The sequence below is a fragment of the Myxine glutinosa genome, chromosome 13 (assembly GCF_964187855.1).
Source record: "Myxine glutinosa chromosome 13, kmMyxGlut1.1, whole genome shotgun sequence".
Lineage (NCBI taxonomy): Eukaryota > Metazoa > Chordata > Myxini > Myxiniformes > Myxinidae > Myxine > Myxine glutinosa.
Genome location: NC_136273.1, coordinates 60,895,891 through 60,911,241, shown reverse-complemented (window position 1 = coordinate 60,911,241; position 15,351 = coordinate 60,895,891). Strand labels below are relative to the sequence as shown.

General features: G+C 34.1%; 1 protein-coding gene across 5 annotated transcripts in view; it reads right to left on the bottom strand.

Moving 5' to 3' along the window:
• Nucleotides 1–15,351, bottom strand: part of LOC137438969 (guanine nucleotide exchange factor DBS) — a 161,978-nt gene that overhangs the window by 77,301 nt on the left and 69,326 nt on the right. The window lies entirely within an intron of this gene.

Genomic DNA, 15,351 nt, shown 5'->3' with positions numbered 1-15,351 from the left:
AAATATAGAAGATTAATATGAGTTTGTTTACAATTGTCAGAAAGCTTTAAAACCTGAATGTTGTTTGTTTCTGTTAGACCATAAACATTAACTGATAAATTATTCATCTTTTCAAATTTAGGAATATCATTTAAAGTCATCGGAAACTTTAGATCTTTCGTATTTAATGTATTCTCATATTTTTTATAATGAGATACTCTTTCATCATGAAAATGTGGAGGATGTAAGTGTGCTAAAATAGACCAGAGAAAACATTTATTGTCTTTATTTTTGATATTGATAACTGCTTTTCTATTTTTGATAACACTGGGTAAATCAATGTAAGAAGAAGCTTTTAGAGGATCTGATTTAAGAATATGAATGTCTATGTAAATAATTTTTCCTATATTGAATCCACTTCCTACGATTGAATTATCCACATCTTGCTCTTGTTTAATAAGTTCATCATAGACTCCTGATGTTTTAAAATCTTGATATGAAGATATAAAGTGTGGCTCAGTTCTCATGTATGGTGTATCTATAACTCCTTTATCCTTTGTCATTTCTAATTTTACCCCCATATAAAATTTAAGTGGTTTCATTTCTTTTAGTGTTTTTTCAATCAATGTTTGAACAGCAGGTTTGACTATTTCTACAGCATCAACTATAGACTTTGGTTGGGGAGGTTTGAAGTTAAAGATTCGAATACTGATATGTCTTTTGAAAGCACCATCAGTATTTTTAATAGTAAACAATTTTGACAAGTGTTTGTTAGTTTTAAGATGAGCTTTAAACCCCTTCTTGAGGATGGTTGTTTTACAGACCTTACAATGTTTTGTTTTAGGTGGAAGAGGGGAAAGTTTGTTAAGAATGTTGTATGTATGTTTTGCGGTGAGAATATGTTGTTTATAATATTTTACTTCCTTCTCGCAAGTATCACAATAAACCATATTTATAGCGTGAGAAAACGTGGTGTTTTATATATATCACTGTGCTTAAAATAAAACACTTTTGAGCTTTACAGCTCCGTTTTATATATATCGCTGTGCTTAAACTAAAACACTTTTTCACTCAGAATCATCTAAGTCATAACTATCACATGAATACTCAGAATCATACTCAGAGTCATCAATAAAGCTACTCTCATAACTATCATTTGAGCACAAACTATTAGTATCATAACTATCATCTGTGTTCAATGAAATACTATCATCACCATCGTCCGAGTTCAATGAAATACTATCATCACTATCGTCCGAGTTCAATGAAATAGTAAAATCTTCACTGCTGTAATGACTCATATTTAATTAGCAGAAAAAACCTTTCCATCTATACCAATATACTTTCTTTCATTAACGGATTCAATCTCTACATTTTTAATATCAAAAGTTATCTTTAAATAATCTCTAACTATCATAGAACGAAATGACATTTCACCAGAAATATTAACATCATTCATTTTACTTAGATCTACACCCTTTGGATTATTAAAGTAAATACAAATTTCTCCACGAGTATTGTTGATGGTCTTATCATTCTTTTTCAAAGTATCGTGGTCAATCACTTTTTCAAGCTTTGAATAAATTGCCAGGAGTAGAGGATAAACTTTTGTTAGATTTACTTTAATGGATGTCTTTCCAGGTATAGTTAGAGCTCTTCCTTTAAATGAAATAGAGGGGCTCATGTTATTTTCCATAACTGGTTTTACCCAAAAATTTCCATATTTATCTTTGTTCAATTTAACATCTTTGACATATTTTTCTATATCTTTCACCGAAGTAGAGATTGATTGAAATTTGTCTTTTGTGCTTTGAAACATTGTATTTATTAATGAATAAACTTGCATTTAGTTTAAGTAAAAATTTACCACATAAATATGATAAGTTCTGAAGGATATTTAGAATTTCCAGACTCTCCATATGATAAATTAGAGAATTGTCCGGCTTGTGATAGAGTGGGGCTTAATGATGAGGATTCATATAAACAATGTTTATTCTGTGATTATATTCTAATTAATGATAATAAGAAATATAAAAAAACATATAACTCTTTTAAATTAGAACCAAAAATGAATTACTTTACAAGATTAATAAGAGAGATGAATGTTAAGCATTATGGTGATAAATTATAATACACCATTTCTTACAAGGAAAGAGACTCTTTGTATTGAGGAAATGTATAAGGGTTTAATGATATTTATTATTCAAAATAATTTTAATGGAAATGTTAATACAAGATACTACATAAATAAAATAATGAATTATTTTGAAATTAAACCCGAACTCAGGATAAAATATAGAGTTTCTAAAATAGCTCAAAAAAAGTTGGATGACTTGTTTTCCAAATATATAAATGAATGATTTTTTACCCGTTTGGGAAAATAAGATAAAATTTAATAACCATAAAAACATTCCAAATTCATTGAGATGTCTAATAGTTGGTTCAAGCGGATGTGGAAAAACCTGTTTGCTTTTAAAGATGCTCCTTACCCCCAACTTTTTAGATTATGAAAATTTAATAATTTTTACGAAGTCAAGTTTTCAACCCGAGTATCAACTACTCTCACAGGGTTTTAATGCAGGTCTTAAAAAGGAAGACATTATCGGTTTATTTAAACTTCAAAACAAACTAAATGATTATAACATTGAGGATATAATACAACTATTTTGTGATACACAGAAACCTAAACCAAAACCCATAACTTGTATTCTCAGTGATAATACGGATGATATACCTTCACCTCAAGATTTAGATAAATCAAAAAAGAACCTCGTCATCTTTGATGATTGTGTTAATGAGAGAAACCAAACAGTAATGGATAGCTACTATACAAGAGGGAGACATTCTTCTTGTAATTGTATTTATCTTAGTCAGTCATATTTTCAACTCCCTCGACGCTCAATAAGAAACAATGCTAATACTTTTATTTTATTTAAGTTAAATTCAATAGATGTAAATAATTTTTGGAGAGATAATTGCTCTACGTTATGTAGTAAAAAAGAATTTGAAAATTATATGAAACACACGATTGGAAAATATAAATATATTGTTGTGAAACAAGATGAGATATTAAAGGATGTATTTTTATTTTAAACATAATTACATATATAAATGACAACAATTATTATTAACCGTGTGGGTAAATCTGCTTCTGGAAAGAACTTTCATAAATCTAAACTCTTGAATAGTAAAAATGAAAAGATTGTAAGTTTTTTTTAAAAACACCCTATGATTCGTTTTGTGAGTACTGCAACCAGAGCAAAGCGACCAGGAGAAGTAGAAGGGAAAGATTATTACTACATTTCAATGGAGGAACATATGCGATTGAGGAACGAAGGTCAAATATTTGAGGAGGTCTCTCTTGGTTCTACAAAATATTCACATTGTAAGAGTGAGTTAAATAAAGTAAAATCTAATGGTCTTGGGATTTTAGAAACTAATCCTGAAGGAATGAGACAAATTATTAAACAATTGTGTGGTGATGGAGTTAAGATTTTATCATTCGGTTTTGATATCGATGAGGAGACTCAACGCAAACGTATGAAAAGCAGAGATACAAGTATTAGTGAAGAAGAAATAACAACTCGTATTAATACCAATAAAGAATTTGATGAAATATTTAAAGAAAAAGATTTATTTCAACACATTTACTATAATGATGAAGAAAAGGAAAATTTTCCCATTGACCTTTACAATTCATTAAATGATATTTTTCAATAAATAAATACAGAAAATGAATACCGAAGAAAGAGAAAGAAAGTTTAAGGAACATCAACAATTAGTTTCAAAAGTTGTTAAACAACAGGAAGAGATAAAGAAGAAATGGAGACAGAAACTAACTGGTGAAGAAGCCTTTGAAAGAAAACAAGAGAAATTCTTTAAACCACTTTTGAAAACTCAACACTCACCTACAGTTCCCACGGTAGAATTTACTCCGAAAAAACTTCAAATGCTCAAAGATTTTAGTCAGATAACAAAACAAGAACTTGGTGAATTAGAATATGATGACGAGGGATTATTTCGGAAACTTGAGGAGGTAAATCAACCCCCTAATTATGTTGTGGAAGCTCTTCAAAACAATGAATATTCGGCGGGTTCAAAAACCAGAGCAGGTCTCATTCCAACAGAAGAACCAGCAGTGTTTCATCTTGTGGAAGAAAAGGTATTGATATTTAATGATGAATTGATGTTCTTGAGTTCTACTCAACCAAATGTTAAATTAACTCCAAGATTAATGTTTCTTCTAACAAACCCCGGATTCAGCGGTTCAAAATATTTTGAGGAACCACTTGATATGGAAAGAGAGGAAGATAGGGTATATATTGAGTTGTTAAATGCACTTGATTATGGAGTTTCTGTTGCTGGTAAAAGTAAGAAGAATGAGAAGGAGAAACATATTATTGATGCTTTAAGTAAACTTGGTTCAGGTGTTAGTTTTCTTCCAAATGACCCATCACAATTAGTTAATAGGCTATTATTGTTGTTAGGTAGTAAGAAGGCTGGAAACAACAATTGTTTTAATGAATCCTCAGCCATTTTAGATCAGTTGATGAATATGAAAATAATTAATAAATGTCAATACAAAGATATTTTATTAGATATTAAATAAGATGAGAAGCACAATTCTTAGTTTTAATTTCACAACGAGCGATTACACAGCTTCATTCCCTTACCCACTACAACTTGACCCCCTTACCTCATATGAGGCATCTTTATTGTCGATGGAAACTTATAATACCTTGTTTAATATCACAGAGAAAAACAACAAGTTTAGTTATAATCCAGGAAGTGGATATAAAACTATAACCGTTTCACCTGGAGCTTACGAGATTTCTCAAATATCTTCAGAAGTCTCTCGCCTTATGAAAGAAAAAGGTGATGAACCAAAAAATATTGTAATAGATATTCAAAAACACACTTCAAAATCAACTATTAAACTTAAAAATAATTATAAAGTTGATTTCACGATTGAAAATTCGTTTAGAGAGCTATTGGGTTTCTCTTCAAAAAAGATTGAAAATAACGGCACGTTTTACAGTGATAATGTTATCCAAATATCCTCCGGTATAAATTCAGTATTAATTCATTGTGATTTGATTGATGGTGCTTATAACGATGGAATAAGAACAAATACAATATTTTCATTCAGTGCATACTCAACCCCGATTGGTTATAAATTTAATATGGAACCAAAAAATCTTGTCTATTTACCTGTGTCAGGAAAAACCATATACAGAGTAAATTTTAGGATAACCGACCAAGATAATCGTATGATATCCTTTAATGATGAAATTATATCCATCAGAATTCACCTACGTGAAGTTTTTCAATAAATAAATAATGGTTATTGTGAGAAAACACGAGTTGGGAAAATATAAAATAATTACAGGGGAGGGCATGTACCTTTCACCATACTATACAAGGTATGTGGGTACCGACCATATATAAAATTTGGATACTATAAACCAAAGAGACAACGAGGTGTAGGTCATCAATTTCGAAATAAAGGAGATGGGATAATTGATACTCTAATGGGTATTGGTTCAATCATCCTTAAACATAAAGACCTAATTGGTTCAACTGCTTCTGCCGTGGGTTCAGTTGCGGGTGCTATAAAGAGTATAAAAGATGCTCAAAAGGAGTCTCATAAATTACAAGCAATCAAAGAAATAAAAAAAGGTAAAACTCAACTATCTTCACAAGAATGACAAAAAATCATTAAAATACTTGGGTCAGGGTTTCAACGATTTTAATACTATATAAATACAAGTATGGAAGCGATTGATAGTATCTATGATTTGGATGATACAATTATCATTTCAAACTCCACGAAAAAGGAAGACTATTTTAAGGTAAATGCTATAACAGGAACAGACTGGAATTCAAACGGAACAAAAAGTTTTGAAATAAATAATCAACAAACTTACTTGAATATAGCTGATAGTTTCTTGCTGTGTAAATTTAAATTCACTAAGGCTGCGAATAATACTAATGCTACACTCGTAAATGATTTCTTCTGGAAAATGTTTGACAGTGTCCGCCTGTATATTGGAACACAAGAGGTTGAAGCGGTTGATTATGTCTCTGCTACATCTGAAATGATGAAATTTACACGATATTCGTTTAGTGATAGAATGGGTAAGGGAGCTGTTGAAGGTTTTATTCCTGATATGTCAACGGGTACAAACGCAGACCCTGGTTATAGTCAAAGGAAGTCAATGTATAATGATGACGCAAAAGCTGAGAATAGTTTTACCGTAGCAGTACCTCTGAAAGGTATATTTGGATTTTGTGATTATGATAAAGTTTTGTATGGGCTTAAAATTAGATTTCAACTACAAAGGAATGATAATGTAAATAGATTGCTTTTTGGGGTTGAAAATGCTTTTGGAGAAAATAATAAATTTGTTATTAACTAGGGCATTGCCCGTACTATATCTATATCTAAAATTATATCCCCCCCCCCCCCTCTATTTACATGAAATGGTTTGGTCCAAAGCGAACGGCTTGCGAGTACGGTGACAATCCCCCCCCCTCTATTTACATGCAATGGTTTGGTCCAAAGCGAACGGCTTCCGGAGTTTGGTAAAGAAATCGCCATCGCGTGCACAAACGCGCAGGAAAGCGAATGAATCGCAAATTCGGTTTTATTAGTTTTAAAACATAGTTTAACGCCAACATAGTTTGCAAACGTGAAATAAATGAATACGCTCTCAAATGTGCCATCCGAGGCAGAGTGTGTCCTCCACGTTCGGCACACGCGATCGTTCGCTGCTCTCTGATTGGTTGAATCGTTTTTTGGACATAGCTCGGTAAGTAATTGTCCGATTAATATGAAACCTTGAAAAGGCACATCCTCGGGTCCCCAGCAATATACCTGGCAAGTTTCAAGTATATCGGACCGGTAGTTGTCGAGAAACAGCGGTCACAGACAAACAAACAAACGTACAGACGTACAGAGATTACTGGAATTATAGATAGATGATTTGTGTTGGTATATCAGTGAATATACTCCTAATCTTAAAACGGAAGAGATGTTAAATAGAAGACTTAACTCAAAGAAACCGCTAAATGTATCATACCTTAAAAGAAGATGTCAACACGTTAAACTGGAACACACTACCTACACTTGGAATTTGGGTGTTCTTCAAGGAAAGCCACGATACCTCTGGCTCATTTTTAAAAAACCAGATGGAGAGGACGGTACTAATAAGAATAATGCCCTGAGTGATAATGCTAAGGTGAAACAACTTCGGGTTTCTCTTGATGGCACATTTTATCCGCGAGATAGATTGGAAATTGATTGGGAAAAAAATGATTATGCGGAAGCCTACAAATCCTACCAAAAGGTGTGTGAAAGTAATGGTAATAATGATCCTATTTTGGATATGGTTGCGTTTCAAAAACTTTATACAATCTACGCAATTGACCTGAGTTCTCAAAAGGAAACTATAAAGTCTAATCGAGTGGATACTTCTCTATACATTGAAAGAGGGGAGAGTGAAGAGGTTAATGCATATTGTTTGCTTTTGGAGGAAACAGAATTACAGATTAATACAGATAATGGTGCTATGATTAATATCACATAGGTTTTTTCTCATAAATAAATGGTTGGGGTATATGTTAATCAAATCAATCTTAATAAATTAACATCTTGTATTCAAAATCAAAAGCCTTGTATTATTAATGTTAATACAATTCAAAGAAAAGGAGCTGTAAGAATTGATGTTTTACTCACACACACACAAGTAAAAACACTAAATGATGTTGGATCACTTAAAATTAAAATGACGAAACCTATGTTAAAGAAATATTCAATAGACGAGTCAAGAGGAGGATTTCTCCCGTTTCTAATTCCTTTATTTGCTGGTTTAAGTGCGGCGGGAGCATTGACTGGTGGTATTTCAGCAGCGGTAAAAACTGCTAACGAAAGGAAGGCACAACTAAAAGCTCAAAAAGAATTGGAAAGACATAACAAGGAGTTGGAGAAACAAATTAGTGGAAGTGGTGTAATTGTAGATTTTGCTCAAAAACTTGAAAGTCTACCTGATAAAGCTAGATTGTTGGTTGGAGATATGCTTTCCTCTATCGCTCAAGCGGGTGTTAAACTAACTAAACGGGGTAATGGATTGTATCTTTCTCATAAATAAATGGATAAATGGTTTAAACAATTTGGAAAGAATACAACGTCAAATATAGAACTAGCTAAGTATTGTAAAACACTAAAAATTGATAATGTGGTTATTTGTATGAGAGATGAATTAATACATATAAATAAGAATACAAAGAATATTATTATGAATTTAGACACACAGAATGGTTCTCATTGGGTTTGTATTCATAATAGTCAGGATAAATATTATTTTGATAGTTATGGTATGCCACCACCTGTTGAAGTAATACAATTCTTACAGAATGGTGTTTATCAAACATTTCAAGTTCAAGAAATTAATTCTAAATGTTGTGGTCAATTATGTTTATATGTATTATTTCAACTCAACAATAATGAAAATTTTTATGATATCATTTTAAATCTAATATAAATGACTTATGTTGGAAAAGATGGTTCTATCTTTGGAAAATCCTCTCAGGATATTGATTTATCAAATTATTATACAAAGGCACAGGCTGAACGACAAAAATATAGTGTAAGTAAAAATATTAATATGAAGAATACTTATAAATTAATCAATTATCCAAACCCTACAGATGCAAATGACTTAATTAGATTTAGTGATTTATCACAATATATATTTTTAAAGAAAACAGCACGTTTTGTTAAACAAGTAAAATTTACAACCACAACACCTGGTTATACTGACCATACACCTTTCCTCATTGAATTTAACTACCTGCTTACAATTGAATTTTATAAAGAAGGACATATAGTTAATATGCGAATTAATAAATGGGGGTATGATATGCCTGATTTAGGGTATAATTGGTCTTTTTCAATAAACATAGAAGACCTACATGATTTTAATCAGTCTCGTAAAGAAGAATATTATCCACTTGGTGAGGATAAGGATTTATGTGGAAGTACAATTAATAAACAACAAATACATGGTTTTAAGAAAAGAAAAATATATGATAGTATAGCGATGGTTAGCATGACAAAGAAGGAAGGTCATGAGATAAGGATAGAAAGCCAAGGAATACAAACCAATTTGGTAGTGGGATGATGGGGTGGTATTACCTGTCATAATATTAATCTCACATATATTTCTGATACATAAATGGCAGGAAGAAGACTACAAGAGAATTATAATTTTTGTATTCAAGGATACCTACAAGAAAAGGGTGCTCGGTATTACATACCTTATGATTTGGAGCATATACATGGGAATTTTGTCATAAAAAACTGGCCTTATACTGATATTGTTAAACCCACAAATAGAGACTTGTTTAAAGTATTAAATAAAAATGAACTTCTCAAAGTTATGAAATATAAAACTCTTTTAGAAATCGTCAACAAATCTTATTGGTATCCTATTATGAGAAAAATAATTATAGATACAAGAATATCTCAAAATCCAGATGAGTATATGTATAATATTCTTTGGGGTTTAAACTCAAGGGTAGCAAGGGATGAGGAAGGAGTTGAAGAAGAGAAGGAGAAAAGAGAGAAAAGAGAGAAGGAGGAGAGGGAACAAAGAGAGAGGGAGGAGAGGGAGATGGAAATCAGAGCGATTCAAAAAAGAGTGGATGTATTACAGCAAGAAGATCAATCTCAACTCACCGAAGAGGAAAATAAAGAAAGAATGAATGCTGTGAAAATATTGATATCAAAAATTGCTAAGATAAATGAGGAAGGAGTTAAAGAAGAGAAGGAGGAAAGAGAGAAAAAGGAGAAGGAGGAAAGGGAGAAAAAGGAGGAGGAGAGGGAGAAAAAGGAGAAGGAGGAGAGGGAGGAAAGGGAGCAAAGAGAGAGGGAGGAAAAATATAAAAAGATGGAAATCAGTGAGATTCGTAAAAGATTGAGTGTATTACAGCAAATAAATCAATCTCAACGCACCGAAGAGGAAATTAAAGAATTAACAACTCTTATGAAGATAATGGTTTCAAAAATAACAACGTCAATGTCTTCAATTTCAGGGAGGAGATTTAAACGAGAAAGTGGTGAAGAAGAAGAAGAAGAAGGAAAAGATTATGTGATTGATGATGTTGGTGTCATTGACTTTAGTTAGTTTTTATTTGTAAATAAATGGAGGAGAGAGTGAAGGCATTCCTTAGGATTCTTTATGTTTTAAAAATAAAGATTGAAATGTATATGTTGAAAACCAAAAAGGTTTTGATACTCTGTCGGAATTTTTCTGATAAATAAATATGAGTTATTGTCTCAAATGTAAAAAGAAAACTAAATCTAAAAATATCTCTTATGTTAAAGCTAAAAATAATAGAGTTTATCAAAAAGGAATATGTCAAGTATGTGGCTCTAAAAAGTGCCAATTCATCTCTCCTAAAAGAGGAGGAGACATACAAAAGTTTCTGTCAGGAAGTAAATTTACAACAACTGGAATTCCAGGGGAATTACACCTTCCAGGGTATTCTTTCTGTGGTCCAGGAACAAACTTGGATAAAAGATTAGATGAGGCTGACAATCCTAAACCTTGGTCTAAACCTACAAATAGGGTTGACAAAGTGTGTATGAAGCATGATATTGCTTATGGGAAAACCACTACGTTGACTGAAAAACATAAAGCCAACAGCGAAATGTTGTATAATTTGTCTTTGATACAAAATCCAACGTTGAGAGAGAAAGTTGATAGGTTTATTGTGAGAAATTTGATAAATGCTAAATTGAAACTTGGTCTTGGTTATTCCTCAAAAAACTATTAGGCTCTAATGATGTCATCAAGACTGAGGAGCTTTTGGCTGAAGAATTACACAAACCTATAATCACAAAGTTTAAAAGAAGGAAGGTTTATTCTAAATACACCGACCACATATGGTCCGCTGATTTAATTGAATTGAATAATGACAGGGGATACAGGTATGCTTTAACCGTTATTGATTTGAGGATTAGATTTGCCTGGGTTGTCCCTTTAAAAAATAAAAGGGGTGATACTTTAATGTTAGCCTTTAAGCTAATATTTGATCGGGATAAAAGGAAACCAAAGAAGTTATGGACTGATGAGGGAACAGAGTTCTATAACAAAATATTCATGAAATTTCTTAAGGGGAAGGGTATTAAATTATACAGCACCTTTAATGAAGGAAAGGCAGTTGTTATTGAGCGTTTTAATCGTACTTTAAAAGAGAAATTATATAAAAAATTCACACAACTCGGTTCTCAAAAATGGGTGTATTTAATTCAGGATATTGTAGATAATTACAATAATACAGTTCATTCATCAACAAAATCAAAACCATCAGAAACATTTACAAAATTAGAATATGAAAAGGAGATTAATTTGAGAAAGCCCAAGTTCAAAGTTGGTGATATTGTAAGAATATACAAATGGAAAAGCCATTTTGAGAAAGGTTATACAAAGAGATGGACTAATGAATTATTTAAAATCGTTGATGTAATGGCTACAAACCCTTGGACCTACAAATTATATGATTTAAATGGAGAAGAAATCTTGGGTTCATTTTACTCGCAAGAATTACAAAAAACACAAGTAAGCAGCTAATACCCTTGAAAATAATAAATAAATAAATAAAATCTAATGGGGATACGTTTTTAAATCTGTGAACCCCAAACACAGAATCCCACAACTTTTTAGTTGGGGCTTAACTTTTGTGTGTGTATAATGGGGATACGTTTTTAAATCTGTGAACCCCAAACACAGAATCCCACAACTTTTTAGTTGGGGCTTAACTTTTGTGTGTGTATAATGGGGATACGTTTTTAAATCTGTGAACCCCAAACACAGAATCCCACAACGTTTCAGTTGGGGCTTAACTTTTGTGTGTGTATAATGGGGATACGTTTTTAAATCTGTGAACCCCAAACACAGAATCCCTCAACTTTCCAGTTGGGGCTTAACTTTTGTGTGTGTGTGTATGTGTGAGTGAGTCATAATAATATACAAACCCTAACCCAACCCCATCCCTAACCCAAACCCATCCCTAACCCAACCCCATCCCTAACCCAACCCATCCCTAACCCAACCCCATCCCTAACCCAACCCCATCCCTAACCCAACCCCATCCCTAACGCAACCCCAACCCTAACCCTCACATTCAAAATCCCAACCCTAACCCAACCCCATCCCTAACCCAACCCCATCCCTAACCCAACCCATCCCTAACCCTCACATTCAAAATCCCAACCCTAACCCAATCCCATCCCTAACCCAACCTCAACCCTAACCCTCACATTCAAAATCCCAACCCTAACCCAACCCCATCCCTAACCCAAACCCATCCCTAACCCAACCCCATCCCTAACCCAACCCATCCCTAACCCAACCCCATCCCTAACCCAACCCCATCCCTAACCCAACCCCATCCCTAACCCAACCCCAACCCCAACCCTAACCCTCACATTCAAAATCCCAACCCTAACCCAACCCCATCCCTAACCCTCACATTCAAAATCCCACCCAAACCCTAACATAATCTTTCTTTTCTTCTTTTTTTAAATACGTATTTCTTTTTTTTTTTTTTCCTCTTCCTCCAATTCTGTCTTTCAAGGCTTTCAAGTTTGAAGAAGTAGAAATGGGAAGAAAGAATTTTCCAGCATTTTCTTCCTCGAACTTTCTTGATATTGCTTAAATCAAGCGTCATTAAATAAAGAACATTGTTCATTGCTTTAGAATCCAAAGAGTCTCCAAGAGGAACCCCACAGGTAGAGTCTCCAAAATAAAACCAACTTTCCAAGTTCCCAAGGTATAACCACATTCCTGTTGAGCCTCCAAGATAGGTATCACATTCCGAGTCATCAAAACAAAACCCCCATTCCGAGTCTCCAAAAATATAACCATCTTTCCAAGTCCCCAAGGTAGAACCACAATTTTCAGAAATATTGGGGGTTTCCGTGATAAGTCTCACATAGTATAACTGCGGACCATCAGGGAAAACTTCCCTTTCCCAATTTTTTAGGGTTTCTATGATGTGTCTCACATAGTATAACTGCGGACCATCAGGGAGAACTCTCCTTGCCCAATTTTTTAGGGTTTCTATGATGTGTCTCACATAGTATAACTGCGGACCATCAGGGAGAACTCTCCTTGCCCAATTTTTTAGGGTTTCTATGATGTGTCTCACATAGTATAACTGCGGACCATCAGGGAGAATTCCCATTTCACAATTTTTTAGGGTTTCTATGATGTGTCTCACATAGTATAACTGCGGACCATCAGGGAGAACTCCCCTTTCCCAATTTTCAGAAATTTGTGGGTCTCCAATGTATGACTTGTATTCTGGCTCATCAAGGTAGAACTTGTTCAGTGGGTTTTGTTTTGATAACTCACAACAAGTATCATCATGGTAAAACTCTTTTTCAGGATTTTGTGGATCTCCAAGGTATAACTCTTTGGCTGGGTCATCAAGGTAGAACTCGTTCTGGGGGTCTTGGTTGTTCAAAATGTCTTCAAACAAAAAAATAACTTCATCCCAAGTTGTGTTAAAAGCAGAATTTTCATTTCGTATCTCAGATACAATTTCCTGTGAAAGAAAATAACAATGTATTAATTTAATACAATATTTTTATTTGTATAAATCAAGCTCTATGAATATTAAAATAAACTTTGTTAACTCTTACACGAGTCTCATCTAAAAAAAAAAAAATTAAAATAAATAATTAAATTAATAATTAATTAAATAAATAAATAAATAAATAAATAAACAAACTTACCTCCATTGATAAGAGGTTCGAGTCCAGTTCATCAATCTGAAGGTTGAGTTCTACACAGGTAGTAGGACTCCAAGGAATAGCAAAGTTATCCCATTCCATTTCGGCATAGTAGTCCATTCTCAAGTGAAGCAGAAAGCGTGTTTGAAAAAGCCTGTGTGGTCGGTGCCTTTTATAAGGACTGGGTGTGTCATTTCCTGTGGAAATTCCCTGGGCGTGTCTTAACTGGAAATGATGTGATGGGAATTCCCTGAAAATGATGTAATGTATTACCTGGAAATGATACAATGCTAAAGAGTTTATAAAGTGGGCGGGGCTTAGCAAAAAGTGGGCGGGGCTTCGCAAAAAGTGGGTAGGGCTTAACAAAAGGGGGCGGGGCTTAACAAAAGGGGGGCGGGGCTTACCAAAAAGTGGACGGAGCTTAACAAAAGGTGGACAGAGCCTACCAAAAAGTGTGTGGCACTGGATGCGCTCAAACAAGAACATTGAGGGAGGTTTACCATTTTATCTTAGCTCAGTTAAAATATCTTAATAAAGAACCAAACTCAAACATATTTTTTGTTAATATATTAGATGGTGAAGAGAGTGGCAAGAGAATTAAATTATTTCCCACGCATAAACAAATATTTGTAGGGTCGTTGTTTGAGTGGGCCAAAGATGATTCACCAGATGATATTAAGAGTAAAAGGTTAAAAGGTCCATAAGGTCAGAAGGATTACAGGTTCACACAGAAGGACCATTGTTTAAGTGGTCTAATGAATAAGGATAACATGTCAAAAGGTTAGAAGGTTCGTAAAGAACAGGGTGAGAGAAATAGAGGTGTTTAGGGGCAATGAGGGAGGGGAAAAATTAACATGTAAGTCAATGGGAAAATGAGAGTGTCCCAGAAGCAACATATATACACTACTTCCCTTACTGTCACCTCTTTCAACCTCCACACCTTCATTCTCAGTTGGTACTTCACCCGCCGAGCTCTCCTCGCACCTTTCACCCTTATGTCGCAGACACCCAAGTGGTGCTGCGAAACAGCCTCCTCCCCCGGGATCACCTTTGTGTCCCAGAGGTGCCCCCTATCTCGCCTACGCACCATCAGGTAGTCAATGGTGGACGTCGACCCACCTGACGTGTATGTAACAAGCTTATTATCCCCTTTCTGGAACTGAGTATTACAAATCAACAAATCAGCTCCATCAGCAAACTCCAAAATCCTTTCACCTTCTCCATTTCTCACACCATATCCGTAACCCCCATGAACTCCCTCAAAACCGTCCATACTCCTTCCCACATGTCCATTTAGGTCTCCCCCTACCACAACAACTTCCTCATCTTTCACGTTTTCCATCAGCTTCTCTGTTGCACACCAGAACTTGTCCTTCTCTTCATCGCTCCGACCAACCTGCGGAGCATATCCCGAGATGACGTTCACCAAGAGCTTTCCAATCATCATTTTCACCATCATCAACCTATCACTCACTCTAGTCACACTCACCACACTGTCTACAAACTCCTCAGAAAACAGGACACCAACACCATTCACGCCCTCCGGGCACCCTTGACACACAAACTTGAAT